This window comes from Sander vitreus, chromosome 10 (genome assembly GCF_031162955.1).
Source record: "Sander vitreus isolate 19-12246 chromosome 10, sanVit1, whole genome shotgun sequence".
NCBI classification, from domain to species: Eukaryota; Metazoa; Chordata; class Actinopteri; order Perciformes; family Percidae; genus Sander; species Sander vitreus.
Genome location: NC_135864.1, coordinates 11,583,087 through 11,607,302, shown reverse-complemented (window position 1 = coordinate 11,607,302; position 24,216 = coordinate 11,583,087). Strand labels below are relative to the sequence as shown.

The window sequence follows — 24,216 nt, the reverse complement described above, 5'->3', positions numbered from 1 at the left end:
CAACAGAAACTTGCAGGGGAAAAAAAAAAGGAGTCAAGCATAGTTCCTACAGTCCCCTACGTGGTATTTCCGTAGCCACTCTAACCATTAAAACAGAACTATAAATTCAGCTTAAGAAACCAGTTACATAACATGTTGACTGTTGGAAAACAGAAGAAATTAAAGAAATATGAAAAGCTAAACTATGAGCTACACTCTTATTCTGAGGCATGATCTGTAACCATGTTAAATGTGCACAATGAGAGTCAGAGTAAAACACCAGTGTGAATAGGACATTTGCACAATTGCCAAAAATGGCAAATGCTAAATAATAAAGCGAATCAGGCAGTTAATACGTGGTGATTATGTGCCTAGCCTTGTTAACCTTGGAGCCTGACAGAGCAATGTAAGCTCAGTAATTTCCTACACATGCTTAATCACAAGATTATAATATGTTCTGTCTACTTGTGTATATATGTTCAGCTTACTAGTCCTTGGAAATGAGGTTCAACTCATTTCCCTCAAGCTGGATTTCTTTGAGAAACTTCAGTTTTGTATAATGAATACCTTTAGCTTTAACAACCGTAACTTATACTAGCAACTCAGAGGCTAAAATTAAAGTATTTAACTGGAGCAAAAGGGTTATCAGTCACATAGTGTCTCCCCTACCCCCTCCTTTGTAGTAGTGGGGTCTAGCTACAGTGATTCTTTGTCTGGGAGCCTTATCTAGCTGTGAAGTACAAAATTCGGTCCTGCTCTCTCTATTGGCATGGTGATGGAGGCAAGGCATCACATCCCAGATAAACCTCCCTCTGTTCTCCCAGCAGCCCAGCAGGCTTCACGTCTGCAGATGTTAGAGAAAATGTTCCCATAGCTATTAGGCTTTAGGGCTGCTGGTGACATGTTGGCACCTCTGATTGGAAACGACTGAAGTTGGGGGAAATGGGCACGACAACATAGGAACAAGGCAAAACTAGGGGGAAAAGTTGGACTGGGATGGTCACCTAAACAGCTTTAATGGGAAAATAACTGATGTAAATTACATTCTTCTTCTTTTGCAGCATTATCAGCATAACCAGCAGCTCTGTACATGTATCAAAGCAATTTAGCATGTTTAAACCAGAGGCTGAACAAAAGACATTGCTAAGTTAGAAGCAAATGTTGATTAAAGTTCCATAAAAACTGCACAGAGGATTGAAAAGATTGCATGTAATGATTACTGTACACAATAAAGAAAAAAATCCCCAAATGAAAATCTGTGGCAGGCAGGTTGTAGTAACCCACACAGTAATGACGCTTGTAGTTGCTGCTGCTGCTGCTGCTCCAAAACTGTCACCAAGAGGAAAACCTTGTTATGCTGAATATTCAGCAGCCATACTGTTTCCAGGTGGCAAGAGATTGGGTACAAGGAGGCATAATTAAATGCACTAATATTGTCTCTCCTTATAATTTACAGCACAATAAACATTAAAAATGGGTAGAAAACTGTTAAATTCTACTTTTCAGCTTATTTGACATGAATAACACACATGATGAAGTGAATGAAAACAAAACAAATGTCATCATAAGAAACAACCGCGGACTAGTTGGGCTGCAACTCATTAATCTCAAATAATCAATAAAAAGTAAACTCCATAAATGTCAAAAATGTTCAGTCTGCAAAGACAAGAAAAATCAGCACTTTATTTTTTACAATTGAGAAGCTGAAGCTAAACTGAAACTGAAATTAAATATTTTCTTGAAAAATTACTTAAAGGTTTAATCAATTAACATACCTAATTAAAATAGTCAATAGTTTAACTTTCTATCAATCAACTAATGGCTGTCATTGTTGCAGCTCTAGGTTTTACTTCACACTGTTTCAAATGTCCTAGGTGAACAAAAAATATGTTCATTTTAAGCCACAAATTGTCATACATTTGATATTATGCCTTTCAATTATTGAAAGATCAGGTGTCTATGTACACAGTATTTAAAAGTATCTGGCCACCTTTTTGTCAATACAAAAACTAGCCTAACGGTGGGTACTAAGGCCAATGTTAATGTGGGGACAAACACCACCCAGCCACCTTGCCAGGCAGGGAGCAGGACACTGAACTGACAAGACCACCTGGCCCTGCCAGACTGTCAGCCTATTTATACTCTGACAATAATTTACACCAGGAGCAGAGAAACAGAGACCCAGGGTGAGGTAGCTCTGTGTGAAGCTGCCATGGTGAAGAATAAAAAGGGCCACTGCCTTCCTTTTCCCTGTAAGGATTTCCCAAAGAAGTGGACTAATGACAATGTCCTCTGCCACTGTATGCTTCTTCAGCCAGGTGAGAAACGCCTCAATGTGTCAGGGTAAAACAAATACAGTATATGACGGTTTAAACATGACCTGGATTGTATGTGTGTTTTTAAAGTGAATATATATCAATGATGTGACTTTTTTAAGGTTGTGCAGATTTGCGAAAGGATTTGAAAGCATTAAATATGACACCTGAGACATATTTTATGATGATAACTTGACATAAATAAAATTTTTCCCAGCTGACAAGAACACTGTGACCTATATACATTTAATACTACACAGGACTGCAATAAAGCCTTTGATTACGCACAAGTCCGAGTTGGTGGTGTCAGACATCACAAAAACATAAAAAGCAACTTCACAAGATCAACCGAAATCTACAAAGGACAAGCAGCAGCACATCTAACTTAATGGCTTATGAGTAAACGTGGGCATGGACTGAAATATGCTTTGTGTCATATCTGCTCTGCAAACTCTAAATTCTAAAAGTAGTAATCTTACAATTGTGTAGTAAACCACACTGCAATTAAACCAGGCAACGAGTTGTTTAAACTCAAAAACCCCAAAGAGCTCTATTTTTTTTGCTCCTGTCGTGGCTGACATTTTCCCATTAGTGGCCCAGGCTCGCAATTTGGTGGCACCAATATTTCATTTCAGAGACCGTTTCACACAGTAATGAACATGTCACCAAATGAAATTAACGTGTCACTGTGTTTAACAGATCCAATAAAAGTAAAGAATTTGAATCATTCAGAAATTACATATCAGACCCATTATCACAGTTCATACAACCATAGTGACAGTTTATGTTGCTGTTACTCAACTTGGAGTCCTTCATTCTCACCAAAATTATAAAGACTAGACAGCTGTTAGCGGCTGAGCTGATAGATCCAACTCAACTAAGTAAAAGCACCTTAAACAAATGAAGGAAATGGCAGTCATCGCAGTAAAAGGCTTTCCCATTCAATGTGATTGAATTATAACAAAGTGCTGGGACTTGGGAATGATGGGTACGCATTGCTAGGGAAATGAACTATTTTGTTGTACACCAGTACAGTGGTAATGGGAAAAAACAATTGTCCAATCACAGCCAAGTATGTAAATGACGTGCTTAACTAAACACATCCACACACAGAGAGAGCCTGCTTCTTTGAGCCCATATGTATGAACAGAGAGAAGATTTATTATGTGCCAGACTATTTCTCAGCTGTGACATTTGGTTTTGGTCCACATTAAGCAAACAAGGTATGTTATTACTGAGCTTTAGAGGTAGTACATGTAGGCAGATTTTTAACTTTTGGACACATGTCAACGTCAGAGTAAACACAGAGGAAAAGGTAAGGATGGCTATCAGCTACGAACTATGGCTACGATCCTGACTATGTGGACAAGCAAGACCATCTCCAAGTGAGGTGAGGTAAATGAGGAGGAATCTCTGCTGGGCGTCCTGCTAGCCAGTGTGTAGGCATCGGAAAACAAAGTGGGTGTCCTCGGTTTCCAGCGGGATGTTGGGAGCTGGGGTGTTCTTTCGCTGAAACTTGGCTGGATCCTGAAGTCATGGCGCCATTCAACCAGGTGACTCTTGTCTCTGTGTGCCGATCTGACGGCCACATGCTGCTTTATAACGAATCATGCACAAGTTGAAGGAGCTGATGCCATCAGTTCCTTCAACTGGGATAACATTTCACTGGTAATGTACCTCGTATGATTTCATGTGACAAACAAAATGCATTGATTGATTCATCAAAAAAATTATAAATAAGCATATTTCCCCAAAATGTACCAAGATGTCAAACTATTCCTTTAAATGTTCATTCTAAAATGGTGGAATTTCTAACAAGCAGATATCCACTTGTCAGGACTTTATTTGCTGAAGGGGAGCCTGCTCTCACATTCCTACCATATTAAAAGGAAGCAGCTCCAAAAACTCTCCCTGAGAGACCGAGTTAAACCTTAGAGCACACTTTGGAAAAGTGTTGCTGATTTGTTAAAAGTACTGAGTAAAACAACTAAAATACCTTATGTGACTTCATATTTGTTGGAAGAAAGAGAGAGTGTGTGTGTGTGTGTGTGTGTGTGTGTGTGTGTGTGTGTGTGTGTGTGTGTGTGTGTGTGTGTGTGTGTGTGTGTGTGTGTGTGTGTGTGTGTGTGTGTGTGTGTGTGTGTGTGTGTGTGCGTGCGTCCGTCAAGCTCCAGAATTCTTTTTCCAAAATACAAAAGGCTGGAGGCAGAGATGAGTCAAAGATATTGTAATTAGCTACCACCATCACAAAATTGCCGCTGTGGAAAATGCTAGAAAAAAAAGACATTACAAGATTTTCGTGATGTGTTCTTTGAACAAACTTGTGTGTACTACTTTTAGACTGTATGGCTTGCTTCTCATATTCTGCACTTAAGACTATATTCAAACAAAATAGAGATTAGCACTGGGAAGGCAGCGGGCTCTAATGATGATAAAAATAGGTTAAACATAAAAGTTAGAGCTTAATGACCAATATCGGACCAATTATTAAGTTTATTATGAATTGAGACTGCACATGCGTTCCATTAACTTGGCTTGTATGTTGTTTTTGAGTGACTGTCATGAAAGTTAGGCTGTATTCGCTGATGTGAAAGGGTGCAGAGTATTCTGGCAATCACATCTGTTCTCTCTTAGATATGAAAGAGTAAGTGTAGTACTGAGCCTGGGAAACAGGTGAAGCTAATTTACTGACTGTGTGTGTGTGTGTGTGTGTGTGTGTGTGTGTGTGTGTGTGTGTGTGTGTGTGTGCGTGTGTGTGTGCGTGCGTGCGTGTGTCACAAGAGAGTTAGTGAGAAAGACAGAGCGAGATAGACTAAAACCTGGAGCAAAGGTGAGTGCTAATATTAGTCTGCTGCTGGTCGGTTTGGGCAAGAGGTTAACAAACATGAACAATCCTAAAAAATGCTTTCTTTGCTCTAAAAGAAATCAGTGGCAGTTACAGCAGCTGCAATTCTATCAAATTCACACTTTTCTTAGATGCCTAGTGAACATTACACCCAATTAGTCAAGAAAAACTACTTGAGTATTGGTTTGCCTGTCAGACTGTGCAGCTTAGATACAGAAATATCACATCAGACTCCTTGAAAGGGGTTAGACAGGATATTATCTCCATTCTTGCTTACATTTAAAGCAACACTATGTAACTTTTCCCGCTTCGGTCCCCCTACAGGTTGGAAGCGGAATTGTCAATTACATTACATTGTCCAGTTCATTCGAACTACAGATTCGCTACCCAATCTGGCAAACTTGCATGATGTAATGTAATGGACAATTCCGCTTCCAACCTGTAGGTGGACCGAAGCGGGAAAAGTTACATAGTGTTGCTTTAAAAGTCCCCAAGCAGAGGCCACCTGACAGGAAGGTTAAATCGACCACTTCCGCACGGGTAAAAAACACCCGCTTCAGGTGCAATTATCACCCCAATTAAATGCTATATATACAGCCTTCCTCCCTTTGTTCACTCTTTTCCACCTCAGCCATGATGTGTGCGTCCTGTAAGATGATATACTTATAATGTTGTTTTGATTGCCCCTTCATGCACACAATTTATGTTCATGTTCTGATTTATTGATAGGCCTAATGAGGTTTTTGTTATCTCGTTGCAGAGTTTAAACCGCACTCACGCAAGAAATTTGAAATTAATTGTATCTGCCTTCTGTCAATAAATCAATTATTCACTCAATCAATCAATCAATAACTGCTGTGCTTTAACTGCCCACCTGCTTTCACACTATTTCAAACTATTTCATCTCTGATGAGAACTTTGGGCAGTCAATTAGGCTCTAAATTTAAGACAAAAAAGTGGAGGTGTTATTGTTTGGTTATTTGGATTTATTGAAAAAGAGCTCAGAGCAGTGGACCTCTACTATTCCTCCGCCTACACACCTTAATGCATGCTTTCACCCTCTCACAGTAGAGTATTAAAGTGTAAACCTTGCAAAACCGACAGGAGATAGAAAATAGCAGTAGCAAAATGCACATAGCACTTAACAGAAAATGGCTCCATCAGAATGTTAAATGACAAATTGACAGCGATTTGTCCTAGTCTGTAAAATGTCCGCACTACTAACTGAATAACAGGTAATATCCTCTCTATTTCACACAGACAGTAGTATCTGGGCTGCTCTCAAATGTCAAATAGCTGTTCTCAGTAATAACCAGTAAGAGGTTGACAAACATTTCTCTGGCATGTGTGTGTTAAATTGCTGTGCCAAGTCAAGCAAGCTGCTCTCAGCAAAAATCTAAGACAACAGCACATCAGTATTTTGAATATAACTTTGATAAAAGAGAACAGGAAAAGCTCTTATCACATCTTACAGGCGGCTCTAGTGGGTGTTTTTAGAGACAGGATGAAAGATGAAAAATATCTTGCAGTGACAAAGGATTCTTGCTGTGACGCAAAACTCTCAACAGTGTGAAGAAAGTCCTTGCTCTAATCCAATCTTTCACCTTGAAAGTTGTTTTTTTTTTTAAAAGCTGCAGTGGCAGAGATTCTTCTGTGACCAGTTAAAAACGGGAGCTTTGACCTATTTGCTTCCACATTGGGTATTAAACTAGGACATAATATTGTCTACTGAGTATCACATGGACATTTGGCATGTGTAAAATTAGAATGTGGACTTAAAGGGGCGCTATGCAGTTTTGGCAATTTCTTCGCTCTTAGCTCGCAGGTTTCTCTATAGAGCTCCCCCTACAGCTTCGGAATAGTTATTTGGCAACACTGTGTAAAAACTTGCTCAGTCAGTCTGCCGTTTCCACTTTCTCTGTTCTTCCAACAATGCTTTCCTAGCTTTCTGCTTCTTTTACGATAGTGTGAAAAACTCCATGCTACCTTGTTCTTGCTAGCCAGTTCCTGGATGGGGGCGTGTTTGTGTGCAGTGCCTAAAGCAATTCGTTACATCGTGAGACCTGATATCACGCGACACATCCTGGCGCTGAGGCCGGCGACTCACTGGCCAAAAGTTGCAAGGGTGGTTTTTCCGCTCACAGGCGTTAGGGAGACGACCACCATTCAACCCGAAAAAAAGTCATATAACCATTCCAATGACTCGGAAGCTGTTCAGTTAAGGTAAATTAAGCTAAAAAAAAACCTGCATAGTTCCCCTTTAATCAGCAACCAGCTAATATATGAGTTTAGGATCCCAATTTCTTTACATATGGCAACATAAATCACTCTGAAGATGTAGTAAAAACAAAGTGAACTATACTGGACATAACTGCACTGTATAGCTGGGAGAAAACTGTATTTCGAAAATTGCAAATAGGACTACACAATAAGGCAGTACTGCCTGTTCAGTTCCAATTTAACTAAAATGGTAATTTTAATGCCAAATCAGAGTCTGTTTGCTCAGTAGAATGTTGTTCAGCAATCCTGACCATGCATTTTTTTCTCCAAATTAGGTTATAATTTTAAGAGATATTATGGTGATATGCCTTTAATTCCTACATTACAACAGAGGCTAGATAATTATGCCATGGACAGAAAAAATGCACTGCAGTATATTCAAATGAACAGGGCTCGGGGAAAACTATTTAGCATGCAGCTAACATCTCCAGTAGTTCGTAGTTCTTAGGCAACAGGCAATTAGAGGAGATACCGCTGCTGTTATCTGCTGCTGAATCTGAAGGCAGATTCCAGTATTAATAGCCTGAGATGAGGGAACCAGCACCTGAGCCTCTGGGACAACAAAGAACAGCAGATATCCTGCAAGCAAAAATACTTTAAGCACTGTTTTACCTTTGTGTACTATTTTGTAGTGAAGGACATTTCGACTTACATTGAACCGCTTCAAATCTTTTACAAAACATAAAGACATCAAACCATAACTACATGGTAGCTGTTTGTGTAGGCGCTCTTGGCTAACATGAATTTACAGGTACAAGTGTCCACTTTAAAAAGAAAAAAGGAAAGAAAGCAACAAACTTTCACAGCAGAATGACACTTGAGATGAACTAAAAGGACTGAAATAATTTTAACTAATTATTTAACCTGAGTTTCCGTTGTCCGGTAATTACCAGTCACTGACCGGAACAAAAAAGATGTGGACCAAAAATCCTATTTGTCTCCAGTCAGAATGACCGGTGGAAATAATTCCCTCTGCACAATTTAAATTGTGTTAAAATAGGCTACAGTGATTTTCATATCTTTTTTTCTATTAAAACAATGAACAATCATATTTTTTTTCATTTAGAAATGACTTTATACTGTAACGTATGCGATAAAGGAAATACTACATGTTGCGTTCTCGCTCTGATTGAATGCAGAAGACTAGCGTAGATTTACAACAACGGGCGACAAGCAAGCGGGAAAGTCAAAGCCCTGGTGAAACAGGGAAATATTGTGAATAACGTCATAACACCAAGCAGCGGCCAGTCTAATGTATATGAAGCCAAGAAATTGCCAGTGAGGACAAGTCGGCACCAGCTACAGCCCCTCTCATTAACGTGAATGCCACATCGAGATGCCATATGAGGACAGCTCTCCGCGGTTACGGAGGCTTGACTTTCTCAACAGCCTGCGAGGTGCTTATTGGGATTATGGTAAAATCTATCCAGAGTGGGTCAAACTGGCCAAGGTAGCAAGCGTAAAACCCGTCTCCAGTGTGCCAGCAGAGAGAGGCTTCTCCCTGCAGATCCACATCAAAACAGCGCAGCGAAGTCGCCTTGGGGAACGCAGAGGCTTATGCGCATTGCGAGTTGCAGAAAGACACTTATTTACAATTATTTTGATTGAAGTTGGCACTTGATAATTTTATGAGCCAGTTTGTATTGTTTTATTTCCTCAGCCTAGCAAATGGAAAATAGGCCTATTTTAATTCAGATTGGCACAATTACGTGCATTGTTTTAAATCTTGTGCCCTCTCTGCCTGTAGCAAGTAGCCTACATTTCAATAAAAATAGTATGAATCTACATCCCTTGATGATATTATTCTTTATAGCCTGCCTATCAATTGTTTTTAAGCGCAATAAACAGAAAATATTTGACAGAAACTTTTCCCATTTGACTGGTAAAATTAAACCTTACAGGTCACATGACAGGCACACACTTTTTTCTAGCGGACACTCTGCATTTAACCCACACAGGATTTAGTTGTTTTTTTTTCTCAACAACTGGTTTCCTGCTCACGTTCTCAGGTTAAATAAAACTGTGCTTCAGAAGTGTTACGTTTGGAAATAAAAATTGGAAATAGTGGAAATTGAAAGAAATACTGAAAAAGCAAGATTGTTAAATGCTGAATTGTAAACTGAACATTTTAATTAATAACAAGAACAAACATCTCTTTAGAGACATGCTGATAAAACCTAAAGGGTCGAAGGAAAAATACACTGCATAAGGCAGTGGTGGATCACTGCCTTACTCAGATTTAACAGAATGGATCTTGAATGCCATGGAGATTGTACCTGTGTTGTTGACATCATAGAACAGATTCTCTGAAGTACCAGGCCACTGCACTCTGGCAAAAAGGACGTTGCAGTAGTTTGGCTTCATCTTTGATCCTGCAGAACACAAATGTAGAAAATGAAGCCCACACTGCTAAAAAAAAAAAAGTTGGTTCTCAGTCAGCTTTAGAGCTTTGGAACTAAAGCTCACCATTAAGTCAATTTTGATACAGCACATTTCAGTTTGGGACGCTAAAGTGCAGCCTATAAGGCAGCTTTCACACTGACGACAGCACTGCTGCAGAAGCTCAAGCTTCTTCACTCATTTCAATGAGACCACTGCTGTGTATCAGAGGGGGATCCTATCGCAGAGGGATCAGGCAAAACATTTGATTCTGGCCTTTTTAAACCAACAGCACAATGTTGGGTCATTAAACAAAACACACAGTTTTTTTTCCAATCCAACGCACACACTGGAGGTCAAATACCTTAGTAGTGTGGATCTTGTAGCATTGTACTAATTTGCTGCCTAGCTGGCCAGCATTGGGATGGGGGAGAAAGTTATTACTGCTGTGATTACCTTTCCATACCTGTACGATCAAAGTTCAGAGGAATACAAGGACATAAACCACTGTCTTTGCATTTTAAACTTTTATCTTGGGCTGGTTTGTTTGTATTTCACCTTCTTTAACCCTAACCCTGAGGCAAACTGTTTACACATCTACACAATCCCGTGCATTGTTTTTCCATGGTGCAGCACTGAATTCTGAAATGAGGCAGCCTACCATAGCAGACTACTGTTTAAAGAATGATCCTAAGAAAGCAAAATAAAAATGATATAACCCAAAGATGCATTACAATCCAGGCTGCTCACTAATTAGAGCCATATAATGAACACAGGTATATAGGGCTCTAAAATAGGTAGAGCTGTTTACTGCAGCATAAGAGAGGGAGAACAACAGCACCACAAGCCACTTTAGACCCAGCATGGAGTGGATCGTTACAGGGGATTAAAAAGAAACATATTTTTCCATCTTCCTCCTTGTTTCCCCATTACAGTGGCTGGATTTCCAAAGAGTGAAGGCTGGAGTGGATGTGTTTTGTATGTAACTATATAAGATGCTTCTTCAGTCGGGATTATACAGGATGTTCAGAATTGACTTTGTATTGATAAAGGTACTAGGGCTGCAACTAACGATTATTTTCATTGTTGATTAATCGGTCGATAATTTTCTTGAGTAATTGTTTGGTCTATGAAATGTCAGAAAATGGTGAAAAATGTCGATCAGTGTTTTTCAAAGCCCAAGATGACATCCTCAAATGTCTTATTTTGTCCACAACTCGAAGATATTCACTTTACTGTCATAGAGGGGTGAAGTAACTAGAAAATCTTCACATTTAAGCTGGAATCAGAGAGTCTTTACTTTGTTTTTTAAAGACAATTACTCAAACCGATTAATCGATTATCAAAAGACTTGGCGATTAATTGAATAGTTGACAACTAATCGATTCATCTTTGCAGCTCTAGAAATGACACCCTGGAGTTGTAGTTGAATTGGAGAAATTCCGGAGACAAATACAACAATGAGGGGATGAAAAGGTGTGCTTGTTTTGCATAGAGATACCAGACGTGTGGTGTTATTTTTTGCTCTCAGCTGATAAAGATGTAGCCTAATAATCAGACTGAATTGCCATTTAATTTCACTTCATTCATTTAGCCTGGCACTTTGTTCACGTTAGCTGCTTTCTTGTTTTGTTTGCCCAAACCGATCAGTAGCGACTCTAGCGACCCATTTCAATTGCTGAACAAATCGGAGATGTGGGCAGAAATGTAGAGGTCTGGAGCAAGTTAATGAGGATTATTGCAAAATTCATTCTACTAGTGCAGTGCCTGTTGAAAATGTGCCTGTTTGGAACGGACGATTGCTTGGCCCTTGGTATTGCTGCTTGTAGAATTCTTCAAAACCAAATTTTACCCCAAAATTACTTACAGAAGGACCCAAAAGCACTTAATATGTAACTCCACTGTATAGCCTACTACTGACTTACAGTGTAGGCTACGTCTACATCAGAGGAAGACATATACACACACACACACACACACATTATGAGAGCTAATCAGCACATATCTGCGTTAATCAACCACCAGAACCGGACCGTGTGTGTGTGCGTGCGTGCACGCACAGAGAGAGAGAGAGAGAGAGAGTGAGAGAGAGTGAGAGTGTTGTCTTGTGTCGTATGATTGTTAACGAATTTAACACTTCAGCAGAGGTGTTCATTTCCATACAGGTTTAGTGGCTTGACGGTTAACGGTGAAGTATGGCTTTGATACGCGGGGGTATTTTGGCGACGGTAATGTTATTAGTGTTGTAAGATAGCAGTAGACTTAATTAACCTGACCCAGGGTGAGTCTGATTAAAACTGATGTGTCTGCCCGGTTCAACTCTGAGATTTTCTCGCATTGCACAGCACTGTGAAGGAATAATCTCCGAGATTACGTTATGTCCTGCCAGCTCACAGCAATTTAATACAATAGCAGGAAAAGGTTCCCCCCCCCCCCCCCCCCCGCCGTTGTAAAGCATTCTGTCTCTGGTCCTCAGGGTGAGAGGGGGAGTGGCCAGCGGCTAGAGCCAATGTGTGCTTCTTTTACCTATATATTTAACAATATCTTTTGCATTTCTAATCCAAATAACTTGGCACTGTACTTACTCGTGCCCGTAGCAAGACACCTGTCAAGTTTAAAATCCATCGGACTAACGGTTCGAGAGATATGCGCATAAGACACCGACAGACAGACGTACCTGCAATTTATAGATAGATGATTTTACATTTTCCTGCTTCCAACACACTGAAAAACCTGTCTGAGCCATTCCACTGACCAGGGTCATAATATGATGACTCTTCCCTAAGCCAAATCTCTGACTACACCCATGACCACCCACAACCTCCTCAACATCCGGCTCACACTTGCAAAGAAACCATTAACAGTAATGAAAATCAATGGGGGTGTTAAAAGTATTGGCAGTCCAGCCCAGGAGCTGCTTTTGGTGTCGTCTTTATTAGTCTGGAAAAAGAGTGCAGGTCTCTAGCCTGCCAGCTCTAAATAGGAGTGCATTGATCAGAAGGTCAGCCCGGACTGAATCTAGCCTTTTAATTGCCTGTGTCACTCCTCATTCTCATTCTAACAGCTGTCAGTCGCCTCCTAGGTAAACCAAGGCCACCATCACACGTGGCAATTCACACCAAGGCAGAGGTTAAGGCTAAGACAGAATACAGGTTACACAAGAGGCAGGAGCAAACCAGTACATAAGCAAAAAGACTGCTACTGTACTGTATGACAGTGAAAAAAGTCTGATGGCCAGAGTATAGAAGGGGCAGATAAAAGTGTGAGAATTTTCCAAAAGGGATTTTATATGTACGTGCCCCACCCCCCACAAAAAAACCTTCGGGTGATAAGCCTCAACTTAAAGTCCCACCTTAAAATGCATTTGTCTTACTGAGCAGCTGATCTTACCGTAAACAAACAAGCATAAAGAGTACAGTACAGTACATGTATGTTTTGGTCTTGCTGAAGCCTTTCTGATCAATGTCCAAGCCTGTTCCTTTGAGAGAGTTGGTGAAGAAGACATGATAGCAATAAGTTGTGAAAAATGATGAAAAAGTTTGAATTAATTTTTAAAAGCAGAAGGAGAGATGGACATTTTCTTTAAATGAGAGCCAACAGCACCCAGCCTCTGTGTATAGTATGCCGGCAAAGCAGATCAATTCAATCCCTCATTAGGTCTAATAACTGCATTGGAAGATGAATACAGACTTGCCAACCCCTCTCCTTTAACCTAATGAATTACCAGATTTCCCCCCCCATGCTTTTACTGAAACCATTATATAATTTACTTACAAAAGGGAACAGTTCTTACTTTGATGAATAACATGTACTACAATGCACCTGTGTATAATGAGGTTTCAGTATTTTCCTGTACATATTTTAATTTTCATTTATTGGGCACTCATTTATTCTCATTCATTTATTACACATACTCATTGGACAAGTAAATCTTTCACTGAGTCACCGAATGAAACAAAAGGATAAACATTTCTCAAAATCTATCCATCGCTGGTTCCAGTACTCCTGTGCTCCGAGGGAGGAAAACCACTCAAATCCTTTCACACATTAATCCAGATGTCTGGCTGCTTCTGACATTGAGCTCTGTGAAAATTGTATCCTGGCTTTAGAGCTGGAGTCATTTTAAATGTGTTGGCAGCTAATCAGCCGCTATCTTTCATCAAAAAGTCGCAGTGAAAGGGCCAAGACTATCCTTACAAAATCTACCAGGGTAAGATTGTGTTTCTGTTGTACAGTCACTCAAAGTTTTGGTGTTTCACAGGCGGTGCGTTTGAGAGAAATCACATAAAACGGATTCAGTGTGTGGCATAGGTCTAGCTGCAAGCCTGCTACAGATTTTGTTTCTGGATGTAAAACGGGTAAATAAATAGGTTTACAAAGCAAACCTATGTTACTCCTTCTGTAATCCTACAAATAAAAGCACATTCAGATAAAACCAGAAAAAGACAAGATGGCAACGAATCAAATCCTAAGAAACCTGGGACACAAGGGCTTAGAAATCCACCGTATCTGATTCCAGTTCCCATTAGCTTGAAATATGTAGATGTCATTCATACAGGAAATGATATCCAAGGGTAAAGTATGCAATGATGTTGTGACCACTTTTTGCTATAATCAAAGTCCTCACAGCTCATCAAGACAACTGAAGATTTGGTTCAATCACCAAAATTATAACAAATCATCAGCACTGCCTGATTAAAAGTGTGGCTTTCATCTTTATGAAAAATGTCTTCTTTTTAAAGTAACTGCCCTGTCCAAAAGCGCTAGGGTCATCCTCAGATGATCAGGTAATCAGTGAAAAACAAAGTGTAAAATACAGCCTGCAATGTTGTTCAGCTCATGAATTTCAAAAGTCGTTAATGTTTGGGTGTGATGAACACTGCATTTTTCCTGCACTGGATTCAAATGAATGAATGTCACTGCAGCTTAGCGGGGTATAAAATTAATTTACTTCACACCTTTCGGAGACTTCACAAAAGATCAATGTCCATTGAGATCTGATGTGGAGATTTACCCTAAAGCTGAAAGCTACATAGCCTAAATGACTGACCACAGGGAGTGATAAAGGATATTGCACTGAGGTGTTTGGACCAATTTCAACAGCAATTCAGTCTGCCTAAGGACAAAATAGGCTTTGTATAGGAGGTGAGTGTTTAGGACTAAATGGAACCTCTATGCCAATGGCACTTCCAATGCCAATGTTTACCTACAGCATATCCCACATGGTACGTGGAGTATAAGAGCTCTATTTTTTTAAGCCTCCTGGGAAACGCACAGTGTATGCTCTCATACTGTCATTTAAGCTAGTTTATTTTTATACCAGAAAAGTAGGTGATGTTTAAACTTGTGAAATAGATTTATTTTTAAATGCCATTTGAGTGAAGTGAAACAGAAGGTAACGAAAGACCTCTATGAGGGAGGGAACTATAATTAAGTTACTAATGTCTTCATCTACACATTAACTTTGCCCTCATTTCTAACCCTGCAGTGCACATGAAGCTGTAAATAAGAAAAAATCCTGACACTTGGAGTGATGTTGTAGCAGAAAAGCATTTCATTAAAAAACCTCAAATCTCCCTTTCTGACCTTTGATTGCCATACAAAGGGAATTAATATTCTAATTGTTATCAGTCCTTTACCAGTGTACTGTGTTATTTTAGGAATGACAACTGACAGCGGGAAAATGGTTTAGCTTGAAAAGTTAACCTGAGTTAACCCAATCCTGATAATTGGAATTGGGTTAAAAAAAAAAAACATTTAGCATATTAGCAACACTTGGCAGGTGTACAATGCCTTTAGACCTATTCTGTAGGCTGAAACCTGCATCTGAACTTTCCAAACATTTCTGCCACAACAGTTAAGATACAACTAACGACCCTCTTTCTATTGATATTATACAAAACACTTAGACCTAGGACACTGTATTTAATATTTTCATCAATTAAAGGAAAGCTGTACCGCATGTATGTTTTCTTAATGCAATTTTCAGCAATCAAACATCAAATCAAGGCTAACTGTGCTAAGTAAGCAAATATTAATATCCAGTTGAACTCAGCATTACGTGATACTAACGAGTAAAAGGTCCCAATTGAATACAATTAATACTTAATTAAATAAAAAATACAGTTAACACAATGTAAAGCCCCCATACTGGTTAAAGGCAAATGAGACATACTCTTACTTATTGTCAGGTTTTCATGATGGTGGCTGTTGTAAGCATGATATTGGAACTTTTGTCAATATCTCAGTTTGGTTTATAATTTTGTGTTTGAAACCAACTACTCATATAGTTTTGCAAGAAAAGAAAAAATACTTCCCATGCACTAATTCATAGATTTTAAATTGCGCTTTTAACTCTTTATACTATTCTAATTGCTCACTTTGTTGTTTTGTGGTGGTTAGGTACTGTGTGCACAGACCCAAAATACACACAAGCTTATTGATTCGCTCAGATGGCACCATCCCACCGCCTGCCTCTTCTTATCCGACTCCCAAATTCCCTTGAGGGTCAATAAAACATCTCATAATGAGAAATGTCACCTTTCCTCACCCGAAGTGGGACAAAAACAATTTGGTTCAGAACATGGGGAATGTTCTCAACATGGTGCCATCCACTAAAGCTAAGTTTAGCAAGATAGCCTCAGGCAGGAAAGTCTAGTCAGACAGATTTAGCGGATGAAATCAAAATAGTGCTGGGGCACTTTTACACATGACACGACAAACAGTAAGGACACAGTCTCACATTTAAAACAAACAAACAAATAAATAACACTGAAGAAAGAAACACCACACTAATAGTACTAAGCAAAAGGTCAGTGGTGGATTGTAATAGACTGACAAGTGTTTACATTCACGTTAATGATGGGATTAGTGGGAGTAATCATCTTGATGCAGTACTTAAATAACATGCAAGGACATCAGGTTGAGATCGGCTGATATTTAAGACATTGATGGAGGAAAGTCACTTAAACAAAACATTTATTTTTGCAGTTTTGAGCTTTTGATTTAACTTTAAAATTGGATAATAATTAGTGCAGGAAACAACAGCGAATGAATACCAGGTGTGCCAGCTGATTATTCAGTTGCATTAATTAGGCTGATGATGTCACAGGCCTACACTGGATGTAGAGGAAGTGCTTGTTTACGAAAGGAAATACTGGGACATCCTACTTCTTAATGAAGCATTTTTCATCAACATATGAAACCTTCTCTAAACAGGGGCCTAAAAGCTTCTAAGGAACAAGAGTTGTGTACATGACGTTGAGAGCAGTGGGTGCTGACATGTTGATGTTTTATCCTGTTTAGGCATGTGACATGACATCAGCCTAATTAATGCAACTGAGTAATTGGTTTGCACACATGGTATTCATTAGCTGTTGTTACCTGATATGATTCTTGTTTTAAAGTAAAACCAAAAGATTTGAAACTACAACAATGCCTCTGTCCTTTTTGGGAGTAACTCTGCTTTTACTGTAGCTTAGAGGATATCGTGACTTAGTTTTTTTGCCCACAACTATGGCTGCAACTAATGCTTATTTCCATTGTATTCAGCACATATATATATATATATATATATATATATATATATATATATATATATATATATATATATATATATATATATATATATATATATATAAAACAATAGATGTGACATGATGTCATAACTAATGGGATAACCGTCTGCCATCTTACCTGGGTACTGTTTACAATTGCCACCAATAGGCAGAAACTTTACTGCAAGTCAGAATTACATGTCACATCTATTGTTTTATATCTATGGTATTCAGTTTATCACATACAACAAAGAAATGGGAAGTTGGAAATAGAGAATTGCCAGTTTTGCCACTTAAATGTTTGTCAATTAACTCATGAATTAATCGACTCCGCTCTAGAAAACAATCCAATTTAGATAATATGTTTGGCAGCTTAATAGCTCTACATGAATTACACATAACCTGTATCACAGCTGAGAATTCCTCCAGTCTTTTGGATTTTGTATCTGTGAAGAGCAGAGCGTTGCCTAGGACTGCTGTAGCAGGAAGGTTTGGACAGGATTTTGACAGCCTCCCCTTCAGCATGAACAAAATAAGTTCAATTGCAGTCTTTACAATAGCAGCACTCTACAGCTGTGGTACACCAGCAAAATGTCTCTCTATGATTTTACGAGTGACTTGTGCTATAAAAGCACATTTTATGCTATACAGCAGAATTGCATTTTAATTAAATTGCACTATAGATGTAGTCTATTTGCATGTAAACCTGCACACCGCATTAGCATTCCTAAACAAGCTTTCAGCTACTCTAACATTGCACACTGATTATCAAGGACATGACACACTTTATATGTGGGATCTGAAAGCAGAGAGACTGCCCACCACTCACAGCAATTTCAAGTAATACAAATATTGACCATATGGTGGTGGAAACTTAGTGGGTGTGCTGTTATGGTAATGAATTTTAATATACTGAATTAAGATTGCAGAAGGAAACAACATATTTCTCCTTGTGTCCACAAAGATGGGTCATGTAGAGGAAGGGTTATTTTACATATACCATCAATAACTCCACTGCTTAGGGACATAAACATGCATGTATTCTCCATCAGTATGAATGACATGGTGACTGGTATATGCACACCCACGCACATATTGTATCCAATTTTATGGGTCAATGTCAACCTAATCCAGCCTAATTCTTAACTCAGCATCTCAGGTTATTTATAATGTGTTTCCCGATTCAAATACAGAGCTGTCGCTGATTCTGAATTCAGCAGCTCATAACCACAAAACATGTACATAAGACGACTGATTTCTGTGTAGTGCTGCCACGATTAGTCGACGGCAATTTTTTTTTAGTCGACGTGTTGTTTTACTATTGACCGCCTATTTATTTTTGGTCTCCTGTCTCAAACAGCTCACTGTAATTCACCTCCACACCAGTCTGTGCGCTGTGCGCGCCCTGCTAGTTAATCTGCTATCCTCTTTCTTTCCCCTCCCCCCGCCTTCACTGCTTTGATTTGAAAAATGGCGGAAGCAGGCCGTAAGGGTTGAGCAGAGGATGCACAGTTTGACCAGCGGGCAACGGCGCGGCCGCGGCACACCAGGCCGCCGGATGGTGTTGCTAAGAACTTGCAATGTATAATTATTATCAGACCGGCCCTCGCGGCCTCGAAACACTACCGGCCCACCGGGAAAAGTCCTGACTCTCCCGATTGCCACTCCACCTCTGAACGTAAGTATATGATTAATGAAACGGCGAGCAAGTCAGTACTGTTTATTAACTCTTGACAAGTACAATGACTGTCTTTGGATATTAAACAGGCTACTAAGACTTTGGCAGTAATGTTTTAAACCCCGCCATGCACGCAAGTGTAATGCGAGCAGCATAGCTGCATGTCTGCCTGCTTTCAGCTACACACTGCCTGCGTGGTGTGAGCGTGATGTTTCTGTTGTGTGTCAGCTGCGTGGCGTTTTCTATGTCTTTACACACCAGAAAGGTGTCTGACGCGGCGCTGCTGCTGCTGCTAGCCTTGTCTGTACACATGTATGTTTCCCATTGATTACTGCACTCAAGCAGTAGTATACTTCATGTTAAACATAAATACATACTGATTTGATTACAGCAAAGACAACGTCGGCAGTATTGACGGCAAAATAGACTACAGAACATTTTGTTCTGTATTGACAGGTGTAATATTTGAAAATCGATAATTATTTATTTTTTTAAATTACATTTATATCTGCATTTATGTCATTTTTTTATTTGGTAACATTTAAGTTATTTATATTGTTTATGGCACAGGTGACATTTTATGTTTTCGCCTTTCAGTTGAGTTCAAAATAAAAAAACACTTGATTTCTTTTTTTTTAATTAGTGGTTTAGTCGACTAATAGAAAAATTTGTCAAAAGATTAGTCGTTAGAAAATTTGTTGTTAGTGGCAGCACTATTTCTGTGCCTCATGTAAGTCCTACGTACACAGAGGCACAGCCCAAAGCACTGGCCAGAATCTATTTTGACACACAGAAGATCATATTCTAACCAGGCTACCTTAATTCTGAAGTGAAAAAACGAACCTAGATTTGTATGCAGGGCAGGCTTTTGACTTCAAATGTAATGCTTTTGCATTTTTTTTTAAGCTTACTTCTGTTCCATCCAAGCAGCCAGGGTCACCTTACCTAACATCCACATTTAACTGAACTGACAGATCTAAAATGCAGTGTAGAGATGTGCACGTTTAATAAAAGGATGATTGTTAGAGCAGTTTACGACAAAAGCATATCGTAAAAAATTTATTTTCTTTTAAATGGATGTTGATGGGCCTCTCTAACAAAGCAGATTCAGAGAGCCATTCATGATCTAACATGTGTCTACCTGTGTGCAATAAAAAAAAAAAAAAAAAAATCCTCATTTAAATAAAAATAAAAAAAAGCTGGTTTACTATTAATTAAACAAGATAAAATCAAGTTATATTTTGGTCACGGTGTAAGTTAATATGTAAGTAGAATTAGCAATCGTTATATGAATATCATTAAATATGAATCTGAGAAGGTTGACAATGACAAAGGAAGCCAATGGGGTTATCCTATTATGTATATGCTAGCCAACCATTGTTCCCAGCTGATCAGACTTAAGCAATGCATCAAAGCACAATGGCATCATAACATGTAACAATAAGCCTCCTACTCTGATACACATGTAGAATCCCCTCAGCACTCACAGCTGTAGTGTCCATATGTCTCTATCCTGTGCCTCCAATAAGTCAAACACAAATCCGTCAACAAAGTAAAGCAGTAGATCAGGTAACACTGGCATGGGTGCAGTTCTTATTTGTGCAAAGCAAGGTCATGGGACCACATGGATGCTGGATCAATCAGACAGATTAATGAAGCACAGCCTGCTGACATGAGGAATATTGACACCCCTATTACATTTTCGTCCTGCAGTCCTCAACACTGCTTAAATAAATCAGGGCCAAGTAGAAGGAGGCAGGTAAACTACTGAACCCAAGTCTTCACACAATAAACAGAATACAAGAAAACAGGAGTAAAGCAGCAAATCCTCACATTTGAGAAGATGGAAGCAGAAAATTAGAGCTGCAATAATTAGTCGATTATTCAATCGACAGAAAATGAATCAGTAACTATTATTTTGATAATCGATTCATGTTTTCAGTCATTTTTCCAAGCATAATTTATACCAGATATTTTCTGGTTCCAGACTCTCAAATGTGACCATTTGCCTGTCTTTCTTTCAGTAATATATGACAACATATTGAATATTTTAAGGTTTTGGACTTTTAGTTGGAGAAAACAAGCTAATTGCAGACATCACCGTGGCCTCTAAGAAATTGGAAATACTAATTTGTTTGACTATTTTTTGCCATTTCATAGACTAAAGATTAATTTAACTATTAAAATAACTGGCAGATTAATCCATAGTGAAACTAGTTGTTAGCTGCAACCCTACAACAAATGTTTGGCAATTTTTTACTTGGAAATTGACTTCATCGATAATCAAAATTGTTGCCAATTAATTTTCTGTTGATGGATAAACGTATTCATCAACTAATCATTTCATCACATTGGGGCAAAGGCATGATCTTTTGATTAAACACTGATTAAAGATTGCATGCGTGGTTGCATATTTTATTTTGATTAAGAAATGAGTTAGGTATACATCCACTGCCCAGTCATTTAATGAATCACCTGCTTGCTCTTAGTAAGTCTTCACAGCATCACAGGAAATACATAAAATTACAAAACACTGAAATAAACATATCGGCCCACAGCTCCGCAGCAGATAGAAATACCTACGCAGTTGCTTCTCCTTGAATAAGCTGGTTTGCTTAAAGCACCTCAAACGTCATTTTTTTTCCCGTCCAGATTCTGGTTGTATTTCTGACAACAGGGACTCAAGAGTGGGCCAGAACAAAGGGCATCCTCCATTTTTAATAAATAGGAGGATTAACCTTTGCTATCAACATCGAAAATGTGGAGTCAAGATTTAGGATTATACCTGTGAAGACATGCTTTTGCTCATTATTGGACTTAGATCTTAAGACCTGTATGACACCCCATATATCACTGGCATTAGGTTGCCATTAATGACTCAGTAATCCTTCAAATCTCTCCAAAGAAATGCACCTCATCCTTTCTGGAAATGGATGTATTTGCAGAGGTGTCTTCGGTAATGATCCTCCATATTATTAGAGGCGAGCTCACCACTTTCGTGCCCTCATCAAAGAATGGTCGTCTGAACATTTAGATAAGTACCACAATGGTGATTCTTATTATTTCCATATCACTACACAGCGCTCATAAAACGTTCTTACTGCCAAGAGCAAACCTGGCATTCTCAAATTTCTAACAGCACAGCACAATAATTTGACCCCAAACTATTTTCTGCAAACAATTTACTACTTGACCCCTGTGCTGAAACATTATTTGACTGTATCATCAGTGTTAAAGTGCCACATGAATAAAGTTGAGTTAAATGATTAATTGACTATCAAAGTTGTTTTCAATTAGGTTGATCGACTAATGTATTTTGTGCCCTATGGTACAAAGAGAAACAACAAAAGTAGAGGACTTTATTTTTTTTTAGATACTATTCATTATTTTTGAAAGCTTCTCATTATTTGAGTAAGTTTCTCATTATTCTGAGATTCTAAGTCATTATTTTGAGATACTAAGTCATTATTTCAAGGTTTTTCATTATTTTGAGGTACTAAGTCATGTTTATATGTTTTGAGAATGTCTCATTATAATGACTTACAGGATCTTTTTTTTCATCACATAGACGGAAATGGGCTTCCATAAAAAACAGCTGTATGACTGATTCATGTATAAAGGTGAAAGAGAGTAATTAGCTTAACAGGGTTACGTATATATTTTCACTGCAGATGCTTTAAACGACGTTAATAAATGTCACACTGCTCGAATACACCAATGTAAACTCAGCAGTCAGATAAGTCAGCTAACTTAACTTTACGTAACGTTATTTGGACAAAAGGCAGCTAGCTAGTTACACCAACTTCATGGTAACATAACGCTTCAGATGAAACTTAAAGCGTTTTGTATGTGGCAAACATCTGTAATATGCCGTCAACTTTTACCATATTGTGCCTCATTGTAAACTTGAGAGAAGCTAACGCTAACTGACGTTACCGTTGTCGGAAGTTAGCGCCTGAGAAGTGAAAGAGGAAAGCAAGGAGGAAGTATAAAGGTACCTGGCTATAACGTTAACGTCTGTCCTCTTTCATGCTCTCTGTGGCGCTGAAAGGCGTCTTAAAAATCCACACGACCCCTGGAAGTTTCGTTCTGTTGTTCTTGTTGAGTAGGTATCCAGGAAAGCCTCTGGTTAGCAACGATCTGTCAAACAATGGCGGAGCCAAGTACGGCAAGCGTGATGCCGACACGTGCTGTTTGTTGACGTTTTTTCGCAGCCCCCTATGGGCGAAATAAAACGAATGGTGTCGTTTTGGTTCCGTCAAAATATGGTCAAAAATCGTGTGGCCTACTTAAGGAAGCCCATTTCCGCCAATGTGTTTAAAAAAAAAATGATATAAGTCATTTTAATGAGAAACTTTCTATAATAATGACTTAGTAGCCTATATAATGATATATATAATATATCATCTTATATCATCATTATATCACTTAGCATATTTTGAGAAAGTTTCTCATTATTTTGAGATACAAATTAATTATTTTGAAATACTAAGTCATTATTTTTGCAATACTAAGTCATTATTTTGAGATACTACAATAAGTACTTTTTTTTTTTTTAGAAATGTTCTCATAATGACTTACGTATGGCGCTTTGAAATGTACTCAAAGGCACTTTACATGATGATAAAAAAAATTACAGAAACCTCAAAAGCAAAAACAATTTACTATACAACAATACAACTACATAATGAAAAAGGAAGAGCAGGGAAATGGGCTACTTTCATTAATGTGACATGTCCTCAGTGATAGTTTTTGGGAGTTTTGGGGGTTTAATGACATAAAGTGGAGTTGCATGATAGAATTACACACAAATAAGGCAGACTCTTATTCAGTATCCTCTACCAGAATTAATTGTAATTAAAACAACATTTAGTCCATGATATAGGAGGATAATATTAGAAGAAAAATTTGGAAACTAATGAGTTTGGGTTCTGCTGGGTGAGTTTGAACTCATGACCTCCTTTCAATAGCCCTGTTCAGTCAGGATCAATGCCATAATGTAAAAAATGCTTCAATATAAAAGTCTTGAATTCAAAGTGAAATTAAATATGTATTAAGAGCAAAACTTACTTAAAATATCAGTGGTTATGAATGTTGAGCTTTGGGCTATTTGGCATACATTTATAGAAAAGCATCCCAGAAACTCCAGGACTTTGATGGATGAATTCAGTTTTCATTTCTTAT

General features: G+C 38.6%; 1 protein-coding gene across 4 annotated transcripts in view; it reads right to left on the bottom strand.

Annotated features, from left to right (window-relative positions):
• enox2 (ecto-NOX disulfide-thiol exchanger 2) overlaps positions 1-23,190 on the bottom strand; it is a 172,101-nt gene extending 148,911 nt beyond the window's left edge. For 3 of the 4 annotated variants that reach the window (XM_078260241.1, XM_078260244.1, XM_078260245.1), the window contains exons 1-2: positions 23,031-23,190; positions 9,696-9,791 (exon numbers count right to left, since the gene is read on the bottom strand). The gene's annotated coding sequence lies outside the window, so the exon portion shown is untranslated. The remainder of the gene's footprint in view (positions 1-9,695; positions 9,792-23,030) is intronic. The other variant, XM_078260242.1, reaches the window with a different exon arrangement.
• Between the last annotated feature and the right edge of the window lie 1,026 nt (positions 23,191-24,216).